This window comes from Lichenostomus cassidix, chromosome 5, assembly GCF_008360975.1.
Source record: "Lichenostomus cassidix isolate B80296 chromosome 5, HeHo_3.0, whole genome shotgun sequence".
NCBI classification, from domain to species: Eukaryota; Metazoa; Chordata; class Aves; order Passeriformes; family Meliphagidae; genus Lichenostomus; species Lichenostomus cassidix.
The window spans coordinates 55855261-55881845 of record NC_139486.1 but is presented as its reverse complement, the minus strand read 5'-3'; the positions used below and the strand labels follow the sequence as shown (position 1 = coordinate 55881845).

General features: G+C 37.7%; 1 protein-coding gene across 12 annotated transcripts in view; it reads left to right on the top strand.

Moving 5' to 3' along the window:
* Window positions 1-26585, top strand: part of SOX6 (SRY-box transcription factor 6) — a 366784-nt gene that overhangs the window by 245674 nt on the left and 94525 nt on the right. The gene's annotated exons all lie outside the window — the stretch shown is intronic.

The following is a 26585-nucleotide window of genomic DNA, read 5'->3' as shown; positions in this document are numbered from 1 at the left end:
CCTGTGTTTATCACAATGTGTAGTTTCAAAGAAAAAAAATCTACATAATCCCTGAAACCAAAGGATTTTTTACCTTGATTTCCTGAGGAAGAAACTTTCAAAGAGCTGTGTTGTGTGTCTGTTTGTTGGAGTTCCAGCTGAAAAGTTTTTGGACACAATAAGTATTTAGGTAACAACATCTGAGGCATAGGAAAAAGCCTAAAAGGTATTTCTTTAAGTCTCATAAACTTAGTGGCCCTGATAAAGCCTTTTAGCTTGTCCTGGAAGTAAAGGCTTTAGACTAAGCTCTCCCCATATTAGAATCTGAATAATATAATTGGAAAAGAGATGTTAAAATGCCCTAAGTTCAGGCAAAGTTTTGATCTGGCCTTAGAGTTTAATAGACAGAAGAGGAAAAAAAGTCTGTGTTTGCATGTCATGAAAAACCATGGGAAACAAAGATTCAAAATTCACATTTTTGTGAGAACAAACTACTTGTTCTAGATAGGCACAGGCTTCCCACAGAAACAGAGCCTTGAGTACCTAGGAAAATAATGTTCTCTTTCCTTCTTTGCAGAAGGTCTGCACATGTCAGGGAAAAGAGAATGTAAAAGATTTCATTTGTTGTGATACATTTCATCTCAGCCTACATATTTTCTGCAAATTTACCAGTTAGAATTTTGTTTGGAGTTTCAGTGATTTGCTTGGAATATGCTGCACAATTTGAAAAAAGATCTTACTGGGAGATTTTGCTCTGAAGAAACAGTCAATCTGTTACCTGCTGTAGCTCTCAGGTTCTTCCCTTTGTTATGTTGGTATTGCTGAGACAAAGCTAAAATGTTTTCCATTTTATGCACATGACATTTTGTGAAACTAATGCTTTCTGCATGTTTGGTGGCAGTATTATGAACTTGTTGACAATAGTCCTATCTAAATTAAATTTATGTAACCTACTGAAATAATTCAGGTTTTGGTGCATTGGGGACTTAAATTATATTTTTGGAAATATGTTTCACTTCATTTATTCTTTTTCATAGTTCTCCATACTCTGGGATCAAGTGTTCTGTCTAACATATCAGCAAGAGAAGTGCTTTAATTTCATTAAGGTACCACTACAGTAAGAGGGTTTCAGAGAGATCTGTAGCTTCCACACTTAATCCATAAATTTTAAATTATTTTTCAGTAATTCACAGCTAGAAACTATTTGTCTTAATGTATACTGAGCTGTTTTTTGTGTATCTTAGGAAGGAGGTACAACTGTGCCTGCACAAAGTCTGGCGTTTTGTCAAGTACTTCACTATTAACTTTTATCTCTGGTCCATAATTTTCTCCTGACAGTTTGTACTTTTTTCCCCATGTGTTCATGGATAGGTTTATGATCAACCCTGTTTCTAATGTAAAAGGCTTCCTCAGTGTATAACCACAGCAGTCCAGTTCCTCATAATGAATACCTGCATTCAGTGACCTTGTGCTAGGGAATCTGGGCAAACTTCCTAACTGGGAAAGGTGTGGTGTATCTGAGGAAAAACTGGGGAATCTATCTGCTGTATTTCTCATGATGCTCAAAATGACACAATACTGCGAAAGGATCTTAAAAACAATTTTGTTACTCTCAGAGGAAGCCCCTTGTTTCTTCTCTTGGGCTGATAGTTCTAGACTCTTTGTTGGCTGAGGTTATGTGTTTCCCAGACCCTTTCCAAGATTCATATCCCATCTGTGGGACTGTACTGCAAGAGTTCCCCACAGTTTGGTGGTGGTGTTACACCCATGAGGGAAATGTGCTGCTGGAATCCTGCTCAGCTCCTTGGGCTTCTCTTGGAAGGAAGACCTAGATGTGAGAGGAGTGGAGCAGTGTCCACCTGAGAGGGGATCCAGACTTTGCTTGGACGCAGCCTGAATCCAGGAGTGTGCAAGAAACCTGTGAGCACAGGCTCAGTCTTGCAGAGGCACAGCAGGATGGTTTAACCCTCACATTTAAACAAGCCATGAGTTAAATCAGTGAGTTAAATTAGCCCTTGTACTCAGAACTCACTCATTCATCACAGCTTACATTTTCTGTGGTTCTTGCACTGATACTTCACTGATCAGAGGCATCTTTCTGGGGAAAGGAAACCCTAAAGTTCCTGAAATGTCAGTTCATCTCAGCAGAAAGTGCAGACATCAGTAGCTACATGATTTGATTTGATTCACTCTCAGTTTAGTGAGTAAATAGGGTCACAGAAAAGGGGGCACCAGGGCTGGCTGGAGAGCAAGCATGGGAGCAAGTGCCTGGGAAAGGAGAGGGATTGCAGAGAGACCACTGGGGTGGGAGGACTTTCCACTTTGAGGAGGGAGGTGTTGCACCCTGCAAGCAGAACTATGAAGTGCAGTTTAAGATTGTAGGAGTTTTAATCTTTTTCTTTGTGAAAGTTGCTGTTACAAATATTTTCTGTGGCATTATAGTCAGTTCTGTGAAGAGACCTTGCTGTAGCACATGGTAACAAGAGCAAAGAGGATTCACTTTTTTGAGGTGTCAGGTTTGCAATTTGAGTAGAAAAGGAAGATACCAGATTTGTATTGTTAGTCTTATTGCCCTGGAAATGAGCTCTGTGCAGCTCTGCTGTATGTGTTGAAGTGCATATGCCACTAACTTTTCAGCCTGTTGATGAATTTCAGTAGAATTTATTAGAAAAATAGATGTTTCAAAGAAAACTAAGTTCCCACAATCTTTATGAAAGCAGGCAGCTAGACTGAGGTGAGGGATTTTTTTCCATACTGCTTCAGACTGGTTGGTTTGCTTAAATGTATATTTACACTAAAAATACCTGTGTGAAAACTCGTTGCTGAATGAGAGAATCCAAAAGGGCAGAGTCCTCATTAATAACACAATCACAGGAAAAGCTTCAGTTGAAGCTTTCACCTCACTGGACAGTGAAGTCAAGTGTCTGAAAGTCACAAATCCATTGGCTGTATTTGCCTTTGAACCTATGAAACCTCTCAAGTCCCTTGTTATGGTAACAGTTTGCATTCCAGAAGCAAACAGGGAATGGAGATATTCCCTGGTGTCAGCTGATCTGTGACCTGGGACCTGATAGTACCTCCAAATAAAATCAGCCTGCTTGGAATAAATATTGATGTGGAAAACAACTCAGGCCTGGAAGACAAGAGAAATTGCTGTCAAATTATGATCTCAGAGTGTTTCCTGTAGTGAGAGAAAAGTCATGAACTAAAAATGTCTGATCTTTTGGTTTCCATTCAGTACTTCAAAGAGGGATTATTGGTGTTTTAGAGAAGTATTTAAAATGCATATGCGAATACACAGGGGTATAAGTGAAAATATGGAGTAGCAGTAGAAAAAAGTTATAACACCCTTGAGTTTGGGATAGCTTCTCTAACTGAAAAATCACAAGTGGATTATACACACATCATACCATCAAAGATATTGAATTTGTTTTGGCAAAAAACATGCAGAAATATTAAGTAGAGTGGTGGGAAAAACTGGAAAAAATGAAGAAAGTTCTGAATAATAAAAAATACAGTATTTATATAGGTCATTCCTTTATGCTGACAGAAATTTTTACTGGGGAGTAGTTCTAGTCTTATATGGTTACAAGAACATGAATTTCTTCTGACTAATTTTATAATTAATAGGAGGCAAATTTTAGGTAAAATAGTTTGAGAACTAGACTGTGATGCATAGAGACAGTGTAAAGGTGGGAAAGAGATATGTATGCAGGACAAGTCTGTCTGTGCTGCGTGTCTTTGAGAAATCCTCTTTCCTCTGTCTATTCATTTGTTCTGCCATTTTTTCCTTTATTTTTACTTTCTTTAATATTTATAGCCACAGTTATAGTGGTTAGTGCACAGTTGTTTGATTCATTCATTGTTTAAAAGCACTTTGAAACAGCAAAAGTATAATCAAAAATCTAAGAATATGGAAGAAACTGAAATCTCTGCACAGTGATGTTTTGAAAAGATTTGTTATTAACAGTCTTTCTTTTTAAAATAGCCTTATAGAATAATTTATTCATTGAATTTAAAAAAATGGTTACAGCTAATTCATAGAATGATCCCCCAATTCAAGGATTTAGTCCTACCATACACCCAGGGTACCCTGAGTGGTCAAACTGCCCATCTTCTCACAATTTTACACACAGACTTCATAAACTGTGCCCAGCTGTACTCTATCAGACCATGCTTTTATCAGGGATAACTGGGGACCATATAAACCATGAAAAGGATTCATAAGGTTCCTACATGTCACCAGAAAAACAAGATTCAAAATATAGCTTTATAGTGTGTGTAGTTCTGGTGTTGCTGTTTATATGTAGCAAGTGGGTACCAGTGAAAGGACGTAGAAATAAAAAGCAAAGGTTTGAGATTCTTTTCAATATACTTAAAAATCTGAACAATTGTTTAGAAAACATGGGAGGAAGAGTTCTGTCCACTGTTAAAATTAACAATTGGATTGCTTTAAATATACATCATCCTTTGGTTTAAAATGTAGCAAAAAAGCCATTTATTCTTTCCTGGAATTATTATTTCCCCTATGAAATATCCAATATTGACTACAATTAATTGCAAGTCACTGGCAGAGCTGAACTGAGGCTGTGGGAATGGTACTGGAGCAGAGTCAGTCCTGTTCAAATGTCTTGGATATTTTGTCATGGTATGGATGATCTTAGACTCTTCAATCACTATTGCTTCTAAGAAGCAAGAGATGTTCCTCTCCCTAAAGAACTGCTAAATCTTGCTAGATAAGACTCAAAAGAAGGGTTATAAAAAGGAAGTTTTATTTATCCTATTTTACAGGCAAGAAACTCAGACACTTAAGTGAGTTGCTGAGGGTCTCACAGGAAGCCTGGGTGGAGCTGGGAATTGAACACAGATAACCTGAGTCTGAGTGCTTGGCTCAGAAGACCACTTTAAAATGTTTTAGAATGTGGCTATATTATCTATTAAGTAGGGACTGAATAACGTGGGAGATATGAACTGGGGAACATGCTAGGTACATAATATATCTTCAGTGGATGGGTATGGTATTTTATAGGAGAGTATAAACTTGGTTGCTGTTTCAGGCATAGGTTAATATCACTTACAGTGTGTCTCAGTACACTGAGCATACATTGGAAAACACTAAAGAAAGGGAGTTTTTAGATTGCTAATGATTTCCTTTTAAGGAACATGTGACTAAGGGCTGAGAGAATTTGCTGCTGAAACTGCTTACTACAAGCCTTTGAAAATTCCCTGTCTAGTTATTCACATAGGAAATATCTGGTTGCAGGCATACTTGGCTGTGCAGGCTTCCATGAGTACCCCATATTTATAAAGCCTGCTCATTCAGGCATTTGAATGGGAGCAGTCGACAGAAACAGAGTCATTTTTGTGAATTCTTTTTAAGTATATCCTGAACTTGCCTCTTGACTTCTGCATTTGATGCTTCATTGTGATTCATGCAAAGTACAAAAGGCACATGCTACAGAGACAGATAAACACAAAGATAAAATATCACCAGTTCATTTAATTTTTAGTATCACTGATCCTTTCTTTTCTTTTTACTAGCAATAGTATTTTTACTCTGTACCTGCCTATAAGTTTTCCAGCTCTTAGGCTGTCAGTTTGTTATCCTTCATGAAAAACTATACTCACTTAAGGCTGTATTCTCAGAGGCTTTTGGAAAGTGGCCTGGAAAAATTGTTTGCATGCCTGTTAGCACTAGCAAAATCCCAAATTGTCTCTGTTAGTGAGTGTGTCTAGGCCTACAGTTCTTTTCTATGATTTTCTGCAGTGCTTGAGAAATATTTTATCACTACTACTCTTTCAACCAGTAATACTAATATCTTACTGGAATTCTTTTAATTTCACCCTTAGCAAGATTAATTTACATGCTTCAGACTTAACTAGGATGTATTTAAATGTCCGGAAAGTGATTTTCATGTGAGGCTGGCATAATTTCTGACTTTGGATCAGCTAGCTGTTGCTTCACTTTGAGTAATTCAACACAAAAATAAAGAAGTGGTTGTACAAATCCTTGCAAAATGAAATCATCCCGTTTCCTAGAGCTCTGCTTTTTAATTATCCTTCTTTTTGCTGAGGGAATGGATGAAAATAAATTTCATGTATGATAACTGTTATGTATATTTTAGAGAGATGTATGTTCAACTTGCCACAGAAATCCAATGCAATTATTGCTTCCTTAATGTCACGAAAATATCTTGAGCATCCTGCTGACATATTTTAATGTCCTGATACTTCTGAGACGAGCCTGGTTTTACTCTACCAACTTCCTGGGTACAGCTTATGGCAGGAGCAATTAATTCCAACAACTTCTTTTCAGGTGAAGTGGAAATAAGTTAGACATATGATCCAAAAGCACACCTGCAAATGAGGCACCACATTTTTTAGGTTAAAAATTTTGAAACTTCACTTTATTGCACCAAGAGCATGTGGATCCCAAAAGTTTGTTAATTTCTAACTAATCATAAAGTACTGGGTTTATTAGTGTTGGAGAAAAGGTAATAGATGCACACAAATAGATAGACAGGCAGAATTTAAAATACAGATTCCAAATGAGTGAAGAGATAAAGATAGTCTGTCCTTTTGCTTCAACAATTTTGAATGTAACATCAGTTTAGAAATTTGCATGTAGGCTAGTTGTGTCTGTCTATGTAGGCATCCAAGAGCTCACATTTAGAGAAAATCATAAGCAAAATTTTGCCAAGATAAATCATAAAAATGTACATAAATAGCTCACGTTTCTTACCACATTTTCTCTGCCTTTCTTCATGCAGAATATTATATGCCCTCTGAAACTGTTGTGCTAACTCTAGGGTACAAAGAGCACTATATTGGTCTCAAGCATTTCAGCTTAATTGTTATCTGTACAAGCTCAGAGCAAGAGAACCACAAACATCTAATGTAAATGGAAAGGGGGAAAAAAATCTCATGAAAAGGAAGGTCTAGTACCAGAAAACTGACAGAAACATGAGCAGCTAATTGCTGTAGGCTCCATACAAGTTGGAATGACCTAAGGGGATATCAACAAATCACTTTCCACTGGAGTATAGTAACAGCAATGGCATAACAGTGAAATCACTGGCAAAAACTAGGGGAAAAATTCTTTTAAAGTATTGGCATTAGCATGTTAGTGAGCAACTCTTTTTCCATTTTAATGGTTATTAATGTCTGTGCTTGCATTTAACATCTGCAAACCCTCCCTTCCCACCTTTCTCCCCAAAACCCAACTGGTGGTGTGGTAACTGGATTTTATGTGTCTATCTCCTACTCCCTTATGAATCCTGAATGATTTTTTCTAGTACTGACACCCATAGTGTAAGTTATTTGGCACTAGAATTTATGTTTTTTTTCTCCCAAAATGGAAAAGATCAGATAAAAATGAATGATTTTGTCTTAAACTGTTAGAAATGAAATTGTTTTCTTAATCACGTGTTCCAGGTTGCTAATTTCTAAAAATAAAGGAAAATTGTTCAGAGTTTAAATAAATTAATTGGACCATGTACAATCATTGGTGAAAGACAGCATGTAAAAGAATTTGGAAATATCCCTAGCAAAGGCCATTCTTTTTCATGTTTTGTAGATCTCTCCAAACCCATAAGCTAAACCAATTTTTGAATCTGATGACAGCTAAGTTTCCCAGCAATTCTATTTGGCCACTACTAAATATTTAGTGGTAGATTTTACATTGTTCACATGTTTTGTTTTCTCAGGGGCAGTATTGAGCCTCAAATATATCATCAGGATCTTTGCTAAGTAGCTTAGTTGAAGAAACAGATTTCTCTGTGATTTAACTATAATATTGGTTGAAGAATGTTAACTGGGTGATGTGCAGTGAACCATTTTGCTTTGGGAAAACAGTGCTTTCTTCTGCTCCTCCTCTGTCACCTGCATTTTGCCAACAGTTGTTGCCATTGTAACTGATGAGAATTTTTACCTTTCCTGAACCAAACTTCTCTTTTTGTTTCAACTCTGTTGTCCCATTTTTAAATGAATATCTTTCAGTAAAGATTGCTTTCATTTAAATACAGGAAACTTCCTCTGTGCTTAGCACCAGAAACTGTGGCTGACAGAGTTGTAGCACCATTGTGTTTTAAGTCTTTCTTTAAAGGGATTACTCTTTATTTCTGCCAAAGTCATGAATAATTGTGTAGAACTTTCCCATTTTTATGAAAAAGAAATTTTTTTCTGGAGCCAACTAAATGGGAAAAAAAAGTTCTACATATATTCAATTGCCAGTCACGATATCCCATCAATCTAACTATGAGACAGAGTTGCAATAGCTCCAAAAGTTTCATATATTTGAAAAAAAAAAATTAAATTCAAGAAGAATAAAAACTACAGAATATATATTAAGGCAGTCCATATTTAATAAATATTTGTAGGTGCAAATGTCTCACTATTACAAAATCCAGTTTTGAAATGATCTTTTATTTTTAAATGATCTCAAGCCAGCCACAGGTATGGCCATATTTGTGGTTTCCCCCAGGTACTGAATGATGTTCTGTAGTGGGGTCAAGGGCTTTCATGACATTTAACCATTGGAAACGAAAGAAAACATTTGTGGTGTGAAACAACAGCACATACTTGACCCTCCAAAGTATATCCATTTATAAATGGATAAAAGTGACTATTTAAAGTTGTTTTATAAGGCAACCACTGTGCCGGCCGAAAACCCCTAATTTACTGTTTGAAAAAGCAAATGATGTGTGGGTACAAGAACATGCATTTTTTAAAAAGATCTGTGGTGTTCCTTGTGTTGCATTTGATCTTAGTGGTGAAACAACAAAACCAAGTTTCAGAAGGACGTTGCTGCCGTCCTATTTTTGATTCACCATTATGTGTTAAAATAACCATTAGTTCCAATGTGAACAATCACAGCCTTGCTTCCAATGGCTGCTCAGGTATTTCTTTTAAACCAGTTTATAATTTCTTCGTTTGTTTTGTGTAAGGGGTGCAGTTGTAGATGTAGATTAGGGATTCCTTTCAGGCTCCTATTTGCTGTGGGGAAGAGGATGAATGAGTGAGAGAAAGTCTTATTTCACCCTCTTTTCTGATCTCATTATCCATATAGCAAGCTGCATCAAAAAATTAGTATTTTGGGCAGCTGCATGGAGATGTATTTTCACCCATTCTTGTTTCCCCATACAAGCAAAACATGGCAATGACACCCAACCCATTTTTGTTTGATTTTTTTTTTCTTTTTAATGCCCTTTGACTTCAAGTCTAATTATAGCTTATAAATAGCTTATAAACATTACTAAGTGTCAAAGTGCACTTGCTGTTTCCATACACGTGAACTCTCCAAAGATTACAAAATAAGAGAAGTTGATTGGTTCTCAAGCAAAACAAATAGGTGTTAAAATGTGGTTTTGAGGCACGGGAGATTTTCAGAATGTCTTTTTAAACAATTTGGACGTAAACAGATTAGTTGAAGACAACTTCAGTAAAGATAGCTTTCTTGAGCCATCTACAAGCCTTTTGTCAAAGAAAGCTGAACTATGACTAAATCTGTGAGTGGTATGAATTATTAGGTGATGAATTTTAAAAGTAGTGTCCAGATGTAAATAGTGAAAGCATCCAAAATATTACTCAGCAGCTGCAAGAGCTATAGGAAAAGCTGACATGACAAATTTAGTCATTTCTTAATCACTTTCGTTAGGCGGTATTGTCAGTTCCAAGAGGCAAATTTTCATCTTGATTTACGCCTGTAATAGAAATGGCTGAAAAGTGAAAAGTTCTCAAAACTGTTTACTGACAAAACACCTTTTAAGTCATTTTGGAAGCTTCCTATGACCTAGAAGTAATGTTCCTTTCGCATGCGAGTTCAAAAAAATATGCTTTTAGACAGTTTATATCAACAAAGCATTTTTTTCTGCCTGAAAGAGTGACCTTAACGTGTGTGCAAGTAGTAAAAACAGGATTAAATGTATTATTTACAGCTATATCAAAATTTATTAATTAGTTACCTTTGGTTTAAATAAAATTGATTGTTAAAGCAGAAAGTAGAGGTTGGTATGAATTCTATTCCGCAGTAGCTTTCAGATAAAAGAAGCAGTGACCCAACTCATTAGCCCTTTATTTAATATATTGACACTTGGGTACGAATAATTCCGTTTAGTGGCTTCTGCTTCCCAGGGATCAATTTAATTAGTTATAAAATGTGACTTCATGTCAGGAGGCAGAAGAAATGCTGACGTTAAATAAAGTCATACGCAATTTAAACAATAAAGCTATCGATGCCTGGTTAAAAGTTAATGATGCACAAAAAATGGCTTAATAGAGACAACCTCAGCAATGAAAGTGATGGTAGGAAAATTAAGCTAAGTGGATGAATGAGAAATGGTGATGTTGTTGGATTGTTAAAACAAATTCATGGATGGCCTGATGGTTCATTTCGTAGTACTGTATGTTTCTGATTTAAATACATGTTTGAGGCTAAGCCTGTACTTTCATATTAGGAGTGACAAGAAGTGGTCTGAAACCTTTATCCTCTAGATTTTAGAAAAGGACAAGACAATTTACCTGTGCACATTCATCTTTGATGTGTCCCCTGGGATATCTGGGCATGACCCAATATTAACCATAATGGCCTCCTATTATAATATTACAAGTACTAATATTTGCACAGTTGGTTGAGACCCCAGTCAGGATCACTGTCATATTCTGGTAGGTGCTGCTTATGCACTGTACAAATAAGAAAGGACAGTTCGTGCCCTGAAGAAGGGAAGAATTTAATGTTAAAGCACTACATCCTTTCAAAACCCATTTGATGCTGTAGATGTAATCTACTTACATTATCTAAGGAGAGTAAGAGGGTTTAGCGAAGAAAATAGCAACCCAGAAAATTGTGGGAGTTACAATTTGCCCTTCATTTTTCCTTCTGTCGCTCCCTATTGAACATACAGATGCACTAGAGCCCTTCAGAATTATGGTTCCATTGTTTTCTCATTTCCTGGCCTGCTTTGAGCGTGGCAAGGTAAAATCCATGCTAAATGTCTTAAATAATGACTTGCAAATCCATATTCAGACACTGGGCCAAATTCATAAAAAATAATTCTTGTCTTTTTATGGGCAGCACACAAGGATTTTCCAAGTCACTGTGGGTTGTTTCTATTTCAGTAAAACATTGCTCCAATTTAATACTGAATTAGTATGGCCACCTCTTTTAAAAGTGTGCAAACACTCAGCTGAATATACCGAATAGATGCTAGATCAAAAAAAATAAGGACAAATGTGATTCCTTAACTTAAAAATGTTCATTGCACAAATGGTGTCTGACACAGAAATTATTATTAGAACTAACACAAAAAAGTTTTTATTTGCTTGTAATTTATCACTCTTCAGATGAGACTGGAGTTGGTCCACCTGTGAGGAAAACAACTGATATCAAAACAACCTGATGTTGAGCTAAGCCATGTTGTATTTCCATTTCTATGAATCTTTTCAGGGGCAGACAGATTCTGTTTAGGAAGACCAGCGGTGAAAACAGACAGTAGCAAATGAGGCAATTAGTTTTTAACAATTGTACACAACCTGATTCACCCATGGACTTGTGGAAAGCTGGAAGGCGAGCAGCAGGCAGCAGTTATTACCTGCTAAAAGCATTACCAGTAGCTACGGTAACTCGCCCAAGGACAGAGGGGATATGCCTCAGAATAAAACCTCTGTGTGTCAGAGGGATTTTCAGACTGCACAAGAGTTATGTTTTTTTTACTAATGTTAGGCAAACTGTTTTGTCTTTGCATTGACTTTACATTGGCCGCAGCCTACACAGAGGGAACTGCTGGAAAAAAGGGGGACATTAATACTTTTTACTGTGTGCGGGCCAGCCAGTAGTTAGAGAGGGGGCCCATGTTTTCTTAGGGCTCAGATGGCAAAGCTAAGTATTCAGCCTACGGCAGGAAAAAAGTGCCTTTTTTGTTTTCTGGCTGGAGAGTCCAAGCATTCCCAAAGGAACACAATGAATGGCCCATTTTGTCTGACACTGTTTCGTAGACATAGAATTCTTGTTTTTTCATAATTATTCTTGCCCGTCACTGGGTGTGCACATGACATTTGAGCGTGTTTTAAAGTCTTAACACACTCATGTGCCTGCAATAAAGTTACTCATAACAATCCAGGCTTTCTGCAGACAACAGAGCAGGGTCTGTTGTTTTCACAAGTCACAGCAGCTGGGAGGCAATTGTGAAGACAACAGCTTAATCTAGCTGGAAAATACAGGAAGAAGAGAATATACACTCAATTTCCTTCCATATTATTGCAAACAATGCAGAGGGCTTTTTTTGTTGTGGCTTTTTCTTTTCTTTGCTCTGGGTGGTCTGACTGAAAATGTGAGTGGCATAAAATACACTAGTAAAATGTACTTTGAATTTCCAACTTGTTGCATTACTGTGTTCCTGCTGATGTGTCTAAATCTGTTAAGGGGTGAGAATATTAATCTACATGAGCACTTTAAAAGTCATACAATAACAGCCTTATTTTGACCTCATCTACACAGTGTTTACACTGGTGTTGGTTTACAGCATATGTTGCAGTTGCTTCTGAGTTACACTACTATAAATGAAACTGGAACCAGGAACTGAGTAAAAATTTGGTTGCTGAAAACTTCCATTCGAAACAACTTTATTGAAAGAAAAAATAAAGCTAGGCAGTCTTAGACATTTGGAAGTTGTATTTTAGCTTCTGTGTAAAAGGACAAGGGCACTCAGCAATTTGTTTCTTTATTGCGTGCTTCTGAATCTGTAGATTAATCATATTTGTAAATGCTTCATTTATTTCAGAAGTACATTTACAAACAAAGCATGCAATAAATTAACATGCAAACTCAGTTAAAAAGCATCACAAGTAGGCAGTGATCAGATAGTTTTTACCCTAGCTATATTTTCTGGTGGAGTTTTGTGAAGTATTAGGGAACAGGTCTTTTTTTTTCTTAATTCAAGGGATGAAAAGTGGAAAGGAGTATATACTTCAGTTATTATGTCAACATGAGAAGGAGTAAAATGCAAATGAACAGGAATTCTATTGCAGAGGTGGGGGTAGCTTAGCAGTCACCATTAGATGTGGTTTCAGGGAGGGTAAATGCTCCTTTTAAAGAAAAGGTGATATTTATCCAGTTGCTGTAAAGGTACCTTCCTTTCCTGCTCTTGGGAATGCTACATACAGCAGATTTCCAGTAACCATGGCAGACAAATCAGATGGGAAAGATTTTTATTATGCATAGCACAGAGGTTGTAGCAGTGAGTAGTAACAGCAGAAGCTGGTCAGACATAGAGTATGGAAAATGAATGAGAGATTTGAACATGGTCCAGACTTCCAGGAGAGAGAATGGAGATGTACACTGAAAAAATACAATCTGAATGCTGAGATGAGTTGGGTGCACAGTGCTGTTTTTAGGAGCTGCAAAGAGCACAGCAGCACATGCAGCAGCCAGCCATGGGACAGTGGTACCAGGGATGCACTTGGGTGAAAATGGAGTGGGTATTGCTCTTCAGCCACAAAATGAAGCAGATAGATGGGAATAATATCACAGATCTATTCTAAAAGGCATGGATGGACATTTCTGGGTCTAAGCATTAAATAATTTCAGCACATTAGTGACCAACAGTAAGCAAAATCTCTTCCTCTGTTTTCCTTAAAATACGTTTCCACAGCTCTCCCCTTTGTGTCCCTTAAAAATGCAATACCAGTGTGGTCAAAAATAAGCATATAGATCAGCTGGTCTGTGCACCTCACATTAATCCTGTTCAGCCCATTTGCCCTCACATCTCAGAAAACCTGTCTTGGTATCCTGTTTTCTTGTATTTTTTTTCCATTCCAGTGCTGGAGGTAGATTGATTTACAATGAGAAAAGAAACAAAAAACCCCAAACCCAAAAACCTAAAAAATATTTTCAGAGGGGTACCTAAACTGAAATAGAAAGTTACATCCTGAAAAGTCTTGTTTAGCTGAAAAGTTGGTGGAGAAAAACATGTACTAACAAAATAGGGAGTGTGGGTAAGAGAATTGTTTACTTTCAAAACACTTGAGTGCAGTAGGAGGGTTTTAGAAAATCAAAATTTTAATTTGTTTCAACTGCATGTGTCTATCTTAAAAACCTGATGTTTGTAGGTGTCTTCCTTGATGTGGTGCTACTTTTATGTCTAAGCTTTTCTTGAATTTGTGACAATGACCATCCTAAAGACAAGAAAGTCAAATGTATTTCACTGTGGTCTCATTCCTTAAGATGGAAGTTTATTAACAACTTTTGGGCATTACTTTCTTGGTATCAGTGGCCCCAAAAGGAGAATTTGCTGCTGGATAGCTACCTTACATACCCAAAACCTACCCCCAAAAGAGGACAAACTGAGAGTTAATTCTAAGAGTTTTGTAAGGAGACTGAAGGTGAGGAGTGAAGAGATAAAGGGAAGGAAAAAAAAATATTTGAGAAATAGAAGAGACAGAAATAAATCCAGCAATAATGGATGTGAGTGATAAAATTTTAAAAAGTCTTTCTTTTTGTTACTCAAGTAACCACGATTAGCCCAGCTGTCTTGCTGACTTCTTCACTCAGCAGCAAACCTGTGAAATGCAGCATGCTCAAAGTACATCTGCTGATAAAGGTGATCTTCCCAGAGTAAGCATTGCAGAAACACAGGTTTTATGTGTCCAAGGAGGTAATTCAAATGGTGACTGTCCAGGAGTGAAACAGTGGAGTTGATCAGAGGGATGGATCTAAGAACACAGAAATCCCAAGTGAGAGATTTGGGAAACAAGAGGAAAGCATGTTTTTAATACATATACATATACATATACATATACATCTAAGATTATTTGTAAAAAATATATCTATAGAAATGTGTTATACATCTATATACAGATCTGTATATACTAGATGTACCTGTATGTATATGTAGAATATGGTTTTATATTTATAACATAAAATATATAAACATAGCTACAGGCTCATGTATTTATATACGGAGAGAAAGAGATGTTCACTTTCATTTTAAGAAAATGCCTAATAGGAAAGCTTCTGCTTGGTAAGATTTGTGACTTTATCATGGCATGTACAACAGACAAACTTCCACAGCTCACTTTTTAGGAGTAATCTCCTATTAATGAGTAAATAAATTTCCCCAAAGTCCTCTTCAGTGTACTTAAACATTGTTCACATGTAGACATGTGAACTGAGGTGCTACAGGTACATCCTCTGAAATATTTTGCAGTTTTTCCCTGTGTGGTTGAACAGCAAAACACAGCTTCAAAATGGAGCACAGTAGCTTACAGGTAAACACAGATGTAAGAATTGGACAGAGCTATGGAGAGAAACTTTTTGTCTCCTGCTCTGATTGTGGAAGTCTATTTGGATAAGCATTTTTGTAGAGCTCTTTCTCTTGTTTCCTTATTAACTGAGCCAATGACCAAAACTATGACAAAGGTAACTTTCTGGATGTGGCTGTTGCTAGGACATGCCATTGCAGCTCACAGTTTTACAAGATGTTAGTATGTTAGATTGATCTGTTGGACTCTCTACCACCAAGTCAGCCCTCATCCTTGCTCTTAATTTTTTTTCTTTATCTTTCTTTCACTCATATTCCAATGAGTAAAAAGTGTCAGCACTAACTAGTTCCTACTTTGGGAAAAAAGTAGCACTTCAGCTGCTCCTGCAAATTCTTTCACCCTCTGAGCAGTGATTAATATACAGGTTTAAGAAGAATATTTAAACAAAACCTGGAAAAAAAGGAAAAGAGCAAATAGGCAAGCTAATGGTGTACCCTGAGGTGAGCAAAATGCATTTTTTTAACAAGCCAAGCATAGCAAAAAGCTATTCTACAGTGAAATTAATAATTACCAAAAAGATTTGCTAGCATTATTGTTGTATCCTTTATGAGAATATGAGTAACATGTTTAAAAAACATGGGAAGTGTGAATCAAAGCCCAAAGATTCAAAACGGTCTCTAATTTTTAATGTGAATTCTATTCATGTGCCCCTGGTGCATAGCCTGAAATACAGTCTGTGGATAACAACTGCCTTTAGAGTGGTGCCACTTAACCTGAAAATTGTATCTGTTCCTCTGGTAGTACAGATTTCTAATTTGCTTTACCATCCAGTTTTAACAAAGCTTTAAGGTAGCAGGGCATCTTAGTGCCACGTGTAGAAGGTGCCTGGCTATAATACATGATTTCAGCTCCAAGTATTTTCTGAAGGCAAGGTTTGTTTATTAACTGAACCCCATGCTGAGATTCAATCAATCTAATACAGGCTTAGTTTGAACATTCAAACGTATGCCCATACATCTTGGGCATATATCTTACATAATGATGTTGGCCCCAGACATCTTTCTGGGTTTGTTTATGTCTGTTATGGATTCCCCTCATTATCCATGCTGTTTGAGGGATTCCCTATGGATTCAGCCAGTTTATTGCATACTTTTTTAATTTTATGCCAAACTGAATGTTCTGAGTGGCAGCTTGTAGGGTAGCTCTGTTACAGCTTCCTCTCAAACCAAGAGATGAATGTTGTGATTAAGGTTAAATAAAATAATGTGGAAACCAACTTGCTGCAAAAGGGTATGGAAGAGAATGCCCCAGGAGAGGCAGGAGGGTAATAGAAGTAATGTGAACGATAAAACATTAAGATGTTGGCCACTCTTCCTATTTCTTTTCCTTTTAATTATGATTAACCATTAGAACAACGATTCTGTGGGTTACAAGATCTTCCTTATTGAGCATCTATATTAATAACACTGGGAAAGCTCATTTACTAAATTTCACTGGAGTGAAGGGATGTGTTAATATGCGACTCGCTGAGCACATCTGTGTGCACACAACTCCCAGTAACATTAATTGGAGGTGCATATGCAGATCAGCAGAGAATGGGGTCTTAAATATAGAAAGACAAGAATGCTATGGGTCAGAGTGTTTTTGGGAGTGTGTCCTGCTCTGCTGGAGTAAGAGTTTCTGAGGCTCTCCTCTTGAGGGGCAAACACTGACCTTCTCATATTCAGTATATAGCACTCATTTCATTCTTGTAGTAGAGTTTACTAGGAGTAATATATGGCCAGAAGAAACTAGGGCTAAAGGACAGGTTTTACTTATAAAGCCTTTGCATTGTGGAAAAGGTTGTTTTCAATCTGAAAACTCAGATTTATAAACACTTAATTCATCAGTTCCCCGTGCCTTTCATTTGAAATAAACAGCCAGCAATATTATTTTAAAATAAGGCAGAAGGTGTAACAAAAATGAAGTAATGTTTTGAGAAACAGGTGATTGATGATTAAAAAACAGAGAGAGAAGGGGTGGGGGGTGTCAGTCCGGCATTCATTAGTCAGGCAAAACTTCGGTTTGAGCATGCATTAAGTCAGGAAGACCAGACAGTGTGTCTGGAAAATGATTCTTTCTTTGAGAAGTAGTCTCTCAAAAATATCCCCTTGTTCCTTAAAACTAAAGGCATCCTTTGACCGACTTAGTTATTTTATAGCTATTGATGCTAGAGAAAACAAAAGAAACTTTAAAACCTGGAAACATAAACATCATTGAGCCATCCCCTTTAAAAGAAAAAAAAAAAAAAAAAAAAAGGGGGGGTGGGGGGGAGAGAGAGTGAAAAAGAAAAGAAAGAAATCACAGTGGATGTTTTCCAGGAGGGCACATGCTAGGCTGTGTAAAGGGGGCTAGTGTAACAAGAAGTCATCTATTCTTGATTCCTTGAGACAGCTAGAGCTTTGTGCCTTGTGCAGTTTCTACGTTTTAAGAGCTTGTTCTGTGTAGCAGAAATAATACAATAAATGGGTTTAACCACATTTGTCTCAGCTAGACAGTCTGCTTTGTCAAAGATTGCTGGTACAACATAAACAAATTATGTGTTTGTAGTGCTTTTCAATGAAAGCCTATCTAACAGAGCGGAGATTGTGTTTCGGCAGCTGTAGATTTAATCTCCTACCTGTCAGTTAAAGCAGGCATTTCCTGAGCAGATAAGGCCTGGCTGCAGAGGGGGAAGCAGCCACAGCTGGACAAAGGGCCATTGTTGTTGCCCCGGAGCGCTCGGAGCTCTGAGCCCGCATTGATCGCCCCAGCCCGGCTAGCGCAGCCTGCCAGCGCTCGGCGGCGGCTCCGGGCGGCCGGGAAACGGGGATTGCGGCTCCGCTCGGCCGGGAAACGGGGATTGCGGCTCCGCTCGGCCGGGGAAACGGGGATTGCGGCTCCGCTCGGTGCCACGGGCTCACACCGCATGGAATGAGCCCGGCTGGGAGCGCGGCGGCACTCCGCACCCAGCGCGATGGTGGCATTCGCGCCGAGGGGCTGTTCGAGAGCCTGGAGTGACGCTGGAGTTGTGACAAATTGGGGGAAGCCAGAAAATGGGAAGACTGGCATTCCTCCTCGAGGATCAGGATCCTCTGCAGCACAGCGGTGTGCTGTTGTATCTGAGCTATAGCTGTCGCTGGAATTTTAATTCCTGAAGTTGGATAAGAAATACCCAGTGCTCTTTTTAAATATTTCCTGATTTCCTGCCTTATTTTACCTTTTTGATGATTTCTGTTCTTTCACAGTGTTTTTGTAGATTAATCGTAAATGCTGTAGAAGGTTGAGAAGCCCATAAAATCCACTTAGTGACACAGCTGGTGTAGGAATCACTCAGGCTGCGTGTTTGTCACTGGAAGTTTAGAAACTCCCGTGCTTGCTCCCAAATTTGCAATAATTACCATGTAGCAGCAGTGGCAATCACCTCAGTCATACTGTGCAAACACACCAGCTCCTTGGATCCTTTTCTGAGTAAAGATGGTCAGATGGTGTCAAAATCTGAGGAATCCTAGGAAGAGATGGAACAAATTAATTTTTGCATGCAATCAGTATTCTGATTTGACTTTGATCTCTAGACACAGAAGTTTTCTGCATTAAGCTAGTTCTCCACATAATTGCCTTTGATAACCCTTTGTGTTTGGATCTAAACACTCCATAAACATCATACCATTTCTGGAAGTTATCTAGGTTACTATTCTGCATTAAATATCCTTCAAAAATATACAGGAGTGGGAATATTCTCACTGGATGTGAATAACTCCTTTGACCCAGTCTCTTGAATATTATGCATTTAGGCTTGAGGAAAAATAGCAACCCTTGCCTCTTCTTCTCTTTGAATTTATTCTTCGTTATTATAAATACCAGCAGAAATCAGCCACAGGACTGGGAGGGATGGGAAAGGCATCTCCTTTTCACGTTTGTGCCTCACCTCCACCCTTTAATCCTGGCATTATCCAAGTGTTGGATGGCTAAACTGTGTGGTGCTGGAATGGAGCAGCTCAGAACTGCCTCCTGATTTCCCAGCAGAGCATGTCCCTCATGAGCCACAGCCCTGCACCTCGGGTGGCTCTTGGGACAACTGTGTGGTGAGATGAAAAAGTCTCAGGTAGCAGATTACAATGGAGTTGGTTCCTATCCTCCATGCATCATCACTTCTGCCACTGGAAAAGAATCCAGGCCTATTTGAGAGTCCTCCGGTGTAAACTGCGGGTGTGACACTGTCCCCAGAATGGGTTTTGAGCTTGAATTAATTGATTAATACTTGTAAAGTATGCAATAGATATAAGTCCTTATGCAGTGACATTATAATATAGTTACAAATCTTGGAATATCAGAATATAGAGAGAATATGGAAAGCTTTAAAAACAATATGCTGCTCAGGACGAAATTTTTCCCACAGAGAAGAAAATGGCAGAACTCCTGTTTTGATCTGTGCCCCCCTGAATTTCAGACATATTTTGTTCAAATATATTCCTTTCTTTCATTGCACCTTTTTTCACCCTTACAGAGCAGAAGGATTTTTGATCAGAGGCATTGAAAGATGTTTTTGTTTTTATTCTTACTTCTGCTGGAGCTTCTGTCTAAAGTGAAAGACAATCACTCCTTTAGTAAGCACCAGTTTTGTGGTGTGACATGATTTTTTTATATTGTACATTGAGGGAATTAGTTTCATGTTAATGACCAGTGATGATTAGTGTTCCAGAAAAAAGAGCTCTGTCTTGAATAGATGTGTGGGGAGAAACTCTGCTTGAAAGCACCAATACCAAATGTAAATTTGAAAGCATCTCTTGCTCTAAATATTTCCACCAACAGGAAATTTCAATGCACTCCAAAAATCTTGCACATTTTGATATCACCGTAAAAACATAGCTAATAAGGAATTTCTAACATAATTTATATTTAGATTTGAGCTGAAGTAATGGAGCTTCTGTGTATAAAATATCAACAAGTATCATTAGGCTGCAATATTTTTCTTATTTTGGCGTGAGTGAGACAAGGTGCAAATGAGAAACATACATCTTCACTAGTCTTTGGAAATATCTGAAATAATTGACTTGCTCAGTCTTCTGTGATGGCTTGGTGACCACTAACTGTGACAATTTGCATAATAGTCAACTCTTCACTTCTGTAGAGATAACTGTTTGTATCTGATTAAAATTAGGACTGTTTTAGTTCTCTTGACTTTTCCAGAAGTTGCAGTAATAGAGATTTGCTGTTATGCTTTAACCAAACAAATGCACACATGGGGATAACAATATGCTGAGTTTATGCAGATTTTACAACACAAATCTGAATAAAATACCCACTAATAGACCCTTAAGGAGTAATAAACACACATGAATTTTCCTTAGTTGCACTTTAAAGTGATTTTAACATACTACTAGACCTTAACAATAATATTTAATTGACAAGATTATGCATTTGTATGGATTGAAAAGGTGGTAGATCTCTAATTCCAAATGAACTATAAATTCACTTTTGCATAACATGTTTTATTTATTTCTCTATAGCAGAGATGTTCTCCATCCCTCCTAGTGAGAGTTTCTTAAAATACAGACAATTTAAATAGATTTAATTACCATTTATCATACTCCTAACTTCATGAGATCATCTTTAGTTGAATTCTATATTTCCAGATAGTTAAGGAGCTAGATAAAAACAGGGCAACATAATGAGAAGCTAATAGAAATGAAATGATATCTAGTGTTTGAAACTGTTCTCTTTTCAGTGATGCTGGCAGTATTTTTCTGTTCCTCCCTTCCTGATTTCCCAAGTAGATGGAATTTAAGTTTATTTCATTTAAAGTTTGAGAGTGGTGAGGAAAAAACATAATAAAAAATAAAGATGCTTTGTTTCACTGTATGATCACGGTTGCAATTTTCACATTAATGTTGTGGCCACTGCAGTAGACTTAAATCTCCAAATCAGGCTGATGCATTGGACAAATGGAAAAAAAATGATAGGGGAAAAGAAAGCAAATAGCAGTTACAATCCCTTTACAAATTCAATAGTGGGCTACATATTTTTTTTTCCGTAGTACTTCCAGACTGAAATGTTCTCACTTTGCAAGTCTATGGTATCTTTTTTACAGTTTATTTGCCAACACTTCCCCTGGGATCCCATTGGCAGACATTTTCTTTGTGGCTCATGTACTTTCACCGAGAGGAAACATTTTTCAATTAGACTGTAGATAATTAGATGGCAGATAAATTAGAACATAATATACCTCCCTATATTGATAGATCTCCAGCGGTTCTGTACTGCTAACAGGAGCAGAAAGGAGTCTCTGGATAATTCTCAATGGACGAGCTATATTGATATGATTTTCAGTGTCCTAGCTATGGCACAGTGACCGAGGGATCCCTTTGGATCTGCTGGAGCCCTTTTTTCCCCAACTGCCTTTCCTCCTCCTGCAGAGTCACAGGTGCTTCCCTGGGATTATTTGCTGGAAGGAATTTCTCCCTAAGGGTTTGGATCCACCCTCACGGATCATCTTTACATCAGGTCGTGCTGGGCATTGATGGCCATTAATTCAAAGCCTGAGGAGTTTATCAGTTACATTTCTGAGCCCAGAGCAAAAGGCTCAGCCACACTTGCACACAAATAGCCAGGTCCTGTATAACTGAGCTGGACAGCTCACCTGGCTCGTGGTCACTTTGCTCCACCAGCACAGCACAAACAAAACAGCCACACCATTTAACTGTAACCGAAAATACTTCCAAAACTTTTTTTTTTGGTTCAATCCTTCTGCAGTTTTTCTAAATAGATAATTTCTGGAGCCATGAAAAGGCTCAGTGGTGGCACGAGTTCTTTACGATGTTGGCAGAGTTGGGGAGGAGATTTAAACACAGACCTGCAGAAATTGTAGCATGTAGCTACTTTTAAACATTGACACAGTGCCTCTGACTTTCACATATGAAGCTTTCGTAAAAGAAGTCCCTACTTCTTTATGTAACATGTTGTTTGTAGTCTTGCAGTGTCCCCAAAAATGACTTAGTCAAAATAACATTTAAATTATCAAAAGTGCTAAAATTTCTTCTCACAAAGAACAACAAAGCCCAATATTAGTTCTTGAAATTAATAAAAATCTAACAATGATAGAAAAGTAATTGTGCCATGTATTGTATAGATACTATTTAAAATGCAGATGAGGTAAATACATATAATATGCAGGGTATTTAAAATCTCGCAGTAATAGTTTTGGGAGCACAAACACCGCTTTCAGTGCCATTAAGACTTTTAAAATGAATCAACCTAAAATATAACCTGTTGAGCTGTCTGTTATGACACTATATTCTATCACATAAACATATTTTAAGAAGTCTGAAAATGCACATCCTTACTTGATATGCTGCCATTACCTGGAAATCTATTGCACTGTAGCTTCTAAATGAGAGACGAGAAAATTCCCAACCCATTTTTAATATGGAAATTCAAAGCTCAGTGAGGGCTTAGGCTAAGGTTGTAGTCTGAGTGTACCAATTACTCAAGAAGGTAAAAAGACTTAGGTAGAAATTAAAATTTAAATTATGAAAAGTCTAGACCTCCCTGTGAACAACATAGGTTCTGACAGAGGCTGCAACATCACAACAACAAAAGGTTCTGTTCATCCTATACTAAAGAAAAAGGAATCAGCTCAGTGATTTCAAAGACTGATTTCTCAGCTAACTTGTGTTGGAGCAAACTGTTAAATTCAAAACAAATCTCATGATTTCCACAATTTGAGAATGTGGTCCAGAGATTTAATTGGTTGAAGAAGTGGGTGGCAATGGTTTTAAATAGCAATGCTGGATTATTGTAGGCAATTAGAGCATATTTAGCCATTTATACTGTTTTATTCTAGTGCTGGATGTAATAAAAAAGAAAAAAAAGCTTTAAAGAAGGGATAAAATATTATAAAGATTGTGCTTTCTCTCCAAAAGATGGCACTTTGTCCATCACTGAAGTAAATTGTGCAGAGAGAGGCAACTTGCAAAGTTTGATCTTCTAAAGGAGGAGGAATTCATCTGCTGCTACAGGGTGGGATTACTTCTGCTGCTGAAACCTGTGATCCTCACAGCTGAGCAGAAATGTGTGAGCTGCATCTTAGCTTGCAGTGCTGCCACCCTTTCCTCTGAATGCCTTCACTTCTCTGCTTGCAGTGCTCGTTGTTGTAGAGGCAGCTTTGCTTTTTAAAGATAAAACCCTTCCTCTTCCTCAGTCTCACAAAATGGGCTGTGCTCCTTATCCAAAAGAGGCAGATCATTTTAATCCAAAGCATTATTTTTGTATACCATATCACTTTGCCTTACATTTTCCATGCACAGCACTAACTATCAATGACTTTTTTAACAAGGAGGATTGCTCAGCCAACTTCTGAAATTATCACTCACAGGACTGTGGGACAAAGCACTGCAGATTTGCCCAGCTTATCAAACAGGCCACCAGCTTTTATTATTTCAGGGAGAATCAAATTGGAAGTTGCTTCTTGAACTAATCAGGGCTGATTTGCTCTAAAGTTGCTTCCTGACTTAGATCTCAGGCAAGGAAGTGCTGTAATCAGTTCCCAAGGGCCGTCAGAGTTGTGATGGGATATTAAAGGAATGGTATACTACCTTTTAAGAGTTCCCTAATCTTGGCAGATTTTTGTGTTTAACACAGTTAAACCTGAGCTTGTTGTATAGAAAAAAAAAGATAAATTTCCTGAGTTAGCTTTATACAAGAGTTGAATTTACTTGAGGTAGCAGAACTGAATTTTGGAAAGAATATTTTCAGGTTTCCTCCAGGGTTTGTACACTCAGTTAAAAATACAGACTGGCAGAATTGTTCAAAATCAAACATTCACTGTCCATAAAAAAACCCAAAAAAACCAAACAAACCCTAAACCCAAAAACAAACCCAAAACCAAAAAAACAACCAAAAAACACCCTCAAAAAAAACTTCATGAAAGAGAAAATGAGTCCCCCTGAGTGTCTCTGTTTGCATATTAGCCCATAGCAGGGGCTCTGCCAAGTTACTCTCTGACTGACTGCTGCAGATGCTCTTTCTCAAGTATTCTGAGTGAGATCTTTAGTGCAAGTCTTTGGGGACAAACAATAGCACCTGTTCCTCACAAGATAGCAGCCCAGTTAGTCCATTCATGTATCTTTAATGAAGCTCTGGGGCAGATGGCAAAAAATGGCATCATCAACGACTTAGCACAGAGGAGACAAAAGGGGAGAGTGTTGATCCAACAATGCGCTATTTTTACGAATGGGAAGAGACAGAGTCAGAGTGTTTCTTGGGCATCTGCTCCCGTCTTGGTTTGCAGCAAGACCTGAGGAACATCTCAGCAATTAAAATTTCTGGGCATGTGGCCGATTTTATGAAGTACACCAATCAACCCCTCCTCCCAATTCCTCCCCCCTCAGTAAAATCAAAACCGTCATCTTCATAATAATAAAACTCTCAGGAATAGAAATTGTCAAAAATTAAGGAGTTAACTGGATTTTTTGGCATTCATTTTATATATTTAATAATTGTGTGATCAGTGATACTTTTACATTCTCTCCCTTTTCAATGTGCTTTTCAGTTGACCTGTGCTGGAAATGGACACCTATGTATATAATAATTCTGTGTAAAACCAACATTTATGAAGGAATACTATTTCATATGTGCCAGAGGGAAGACCTGTGGGAGGGAATGGTGGCCATTCAGTATGGGCTTTTTTTCGGTCTGTATAAATCTCTTCAGCGTAAGTTCAGACTTACAGCCTAAATGTAACTTTTAGTCAAAGTTATGTTCATTTATAGAGACTGAAGACCTGATCCTGAATTCAGAATAGGAAGAATAGCAGAGAGCCAGAACATGAAATGGTGATTCTCCACACTTAAACAGCATTGCTTTTATTTGAGAGTTTAAATAAAATCTATACAGCTGAGTGGTTTGAAATCTACAGGAATGCATTGTAGGGTTTGGTTATTATGTGTTTCAAATTATCTTTATGACACAATGGGGTGAGGTATTGGTGTGGGTATGTTTGCACTTTCACTCAAACCCCAGCGCTCTGGTCTCCTCTGTGTCTTGTGAGATTGTGTTGGAGTCTTGCACCTTTGCAACCCCATGTGAATACTTTATATGGGGGATATTTCTAAAGATTTTGCCCCCTTTTGATTAGATTTTCGTTAGGAGCTACTGCAAATTTTCCTAAGTTGTATCGTGTTGAATTTCTTCCAGTACATTTGCTTCTATCAGACAAAGCCTGTAGTTTTCCTTTGCTGTGCTCCTGTAGAGCCAATGCATAGAAACACCACACAGCAAAACCAGCACCATTTTATCAGAGGGAAATGCCTCTTCTGGGCACATGGGGATCAACTCCAATCTGGCCAAGTTTAATGCATAACCTAAAACACACAGCCAGGCTTACCTCAGCTAAAATGAGAGAAATAGCTGCGTAAAGCTAGTTTCTTTCACGCCCCAGTGCCGTGGCAGTAATTGCACAAAGACCTTTTTATTATAAGTTGATTTTCCTGAGGAATGGATTTAAAAAATACTGTAAAGTGTTTATTTTTTGCTTGACCTTTATTAACCTCCATCTTAGGGCTTTCCCAAGAGAAGAGTTGTTGGTAAATTAACCCTCATAGAGACACACAGTAGCATTTCTGCACTGCATCAGTGGTTGTGAAAGTAATGGGGATATGACAAGAAAATTTGGCACTATTTAAACAATGTCATAGGTCAACATATGGGATCTGACCAAAAAAGTTTTTAGGAATTAAATGTAAAAAAATTGCTTGAAGTGTACTTTAAGTTTTTAATAGTATTTAATTCCACCAATTTATGGTAGGATGAGGGAAAATTATTTCTTTTCTTCCTAAACCCCCCATTTTTCCCTATATTTACCAGCATTGAGATATAAAGCATTTTATGTGCTTAAGTGCTAATCAGAAAAATCATAGTCAAACCCTTGGGTACTGCTGGGGTTAAGGAATGATGTATAAAAACTCTTTGTGATAATAGGCACTGTCTCTAAAATAGAGGTAAATTAAGGAACTAGGCAATTACCATGTGGATTTAACAGGCATGATCCCATTACATAATTCTCTATATGTTGTATAGAAATGCTAGTATAAGGTGAAGAATTTTTTTCCGTTTCCATGTTTGTGGTTTTTTGATACATTTATTACGGTCAAATTAAATTTGATATAGTAGGTTTTGTTCTGAAATGGTCTCGGAATGCAGCTCCATAATTACCAAGCTACATGATAGTGCATAAAGCTATAAAACTGCTCAGACAGACAAGCAATTTATATCTTATAGGGAGGTGTGTGTGGCAGAGTATGTTAGTTTATTTAGGAGCCAAGATGTTGGAGCCT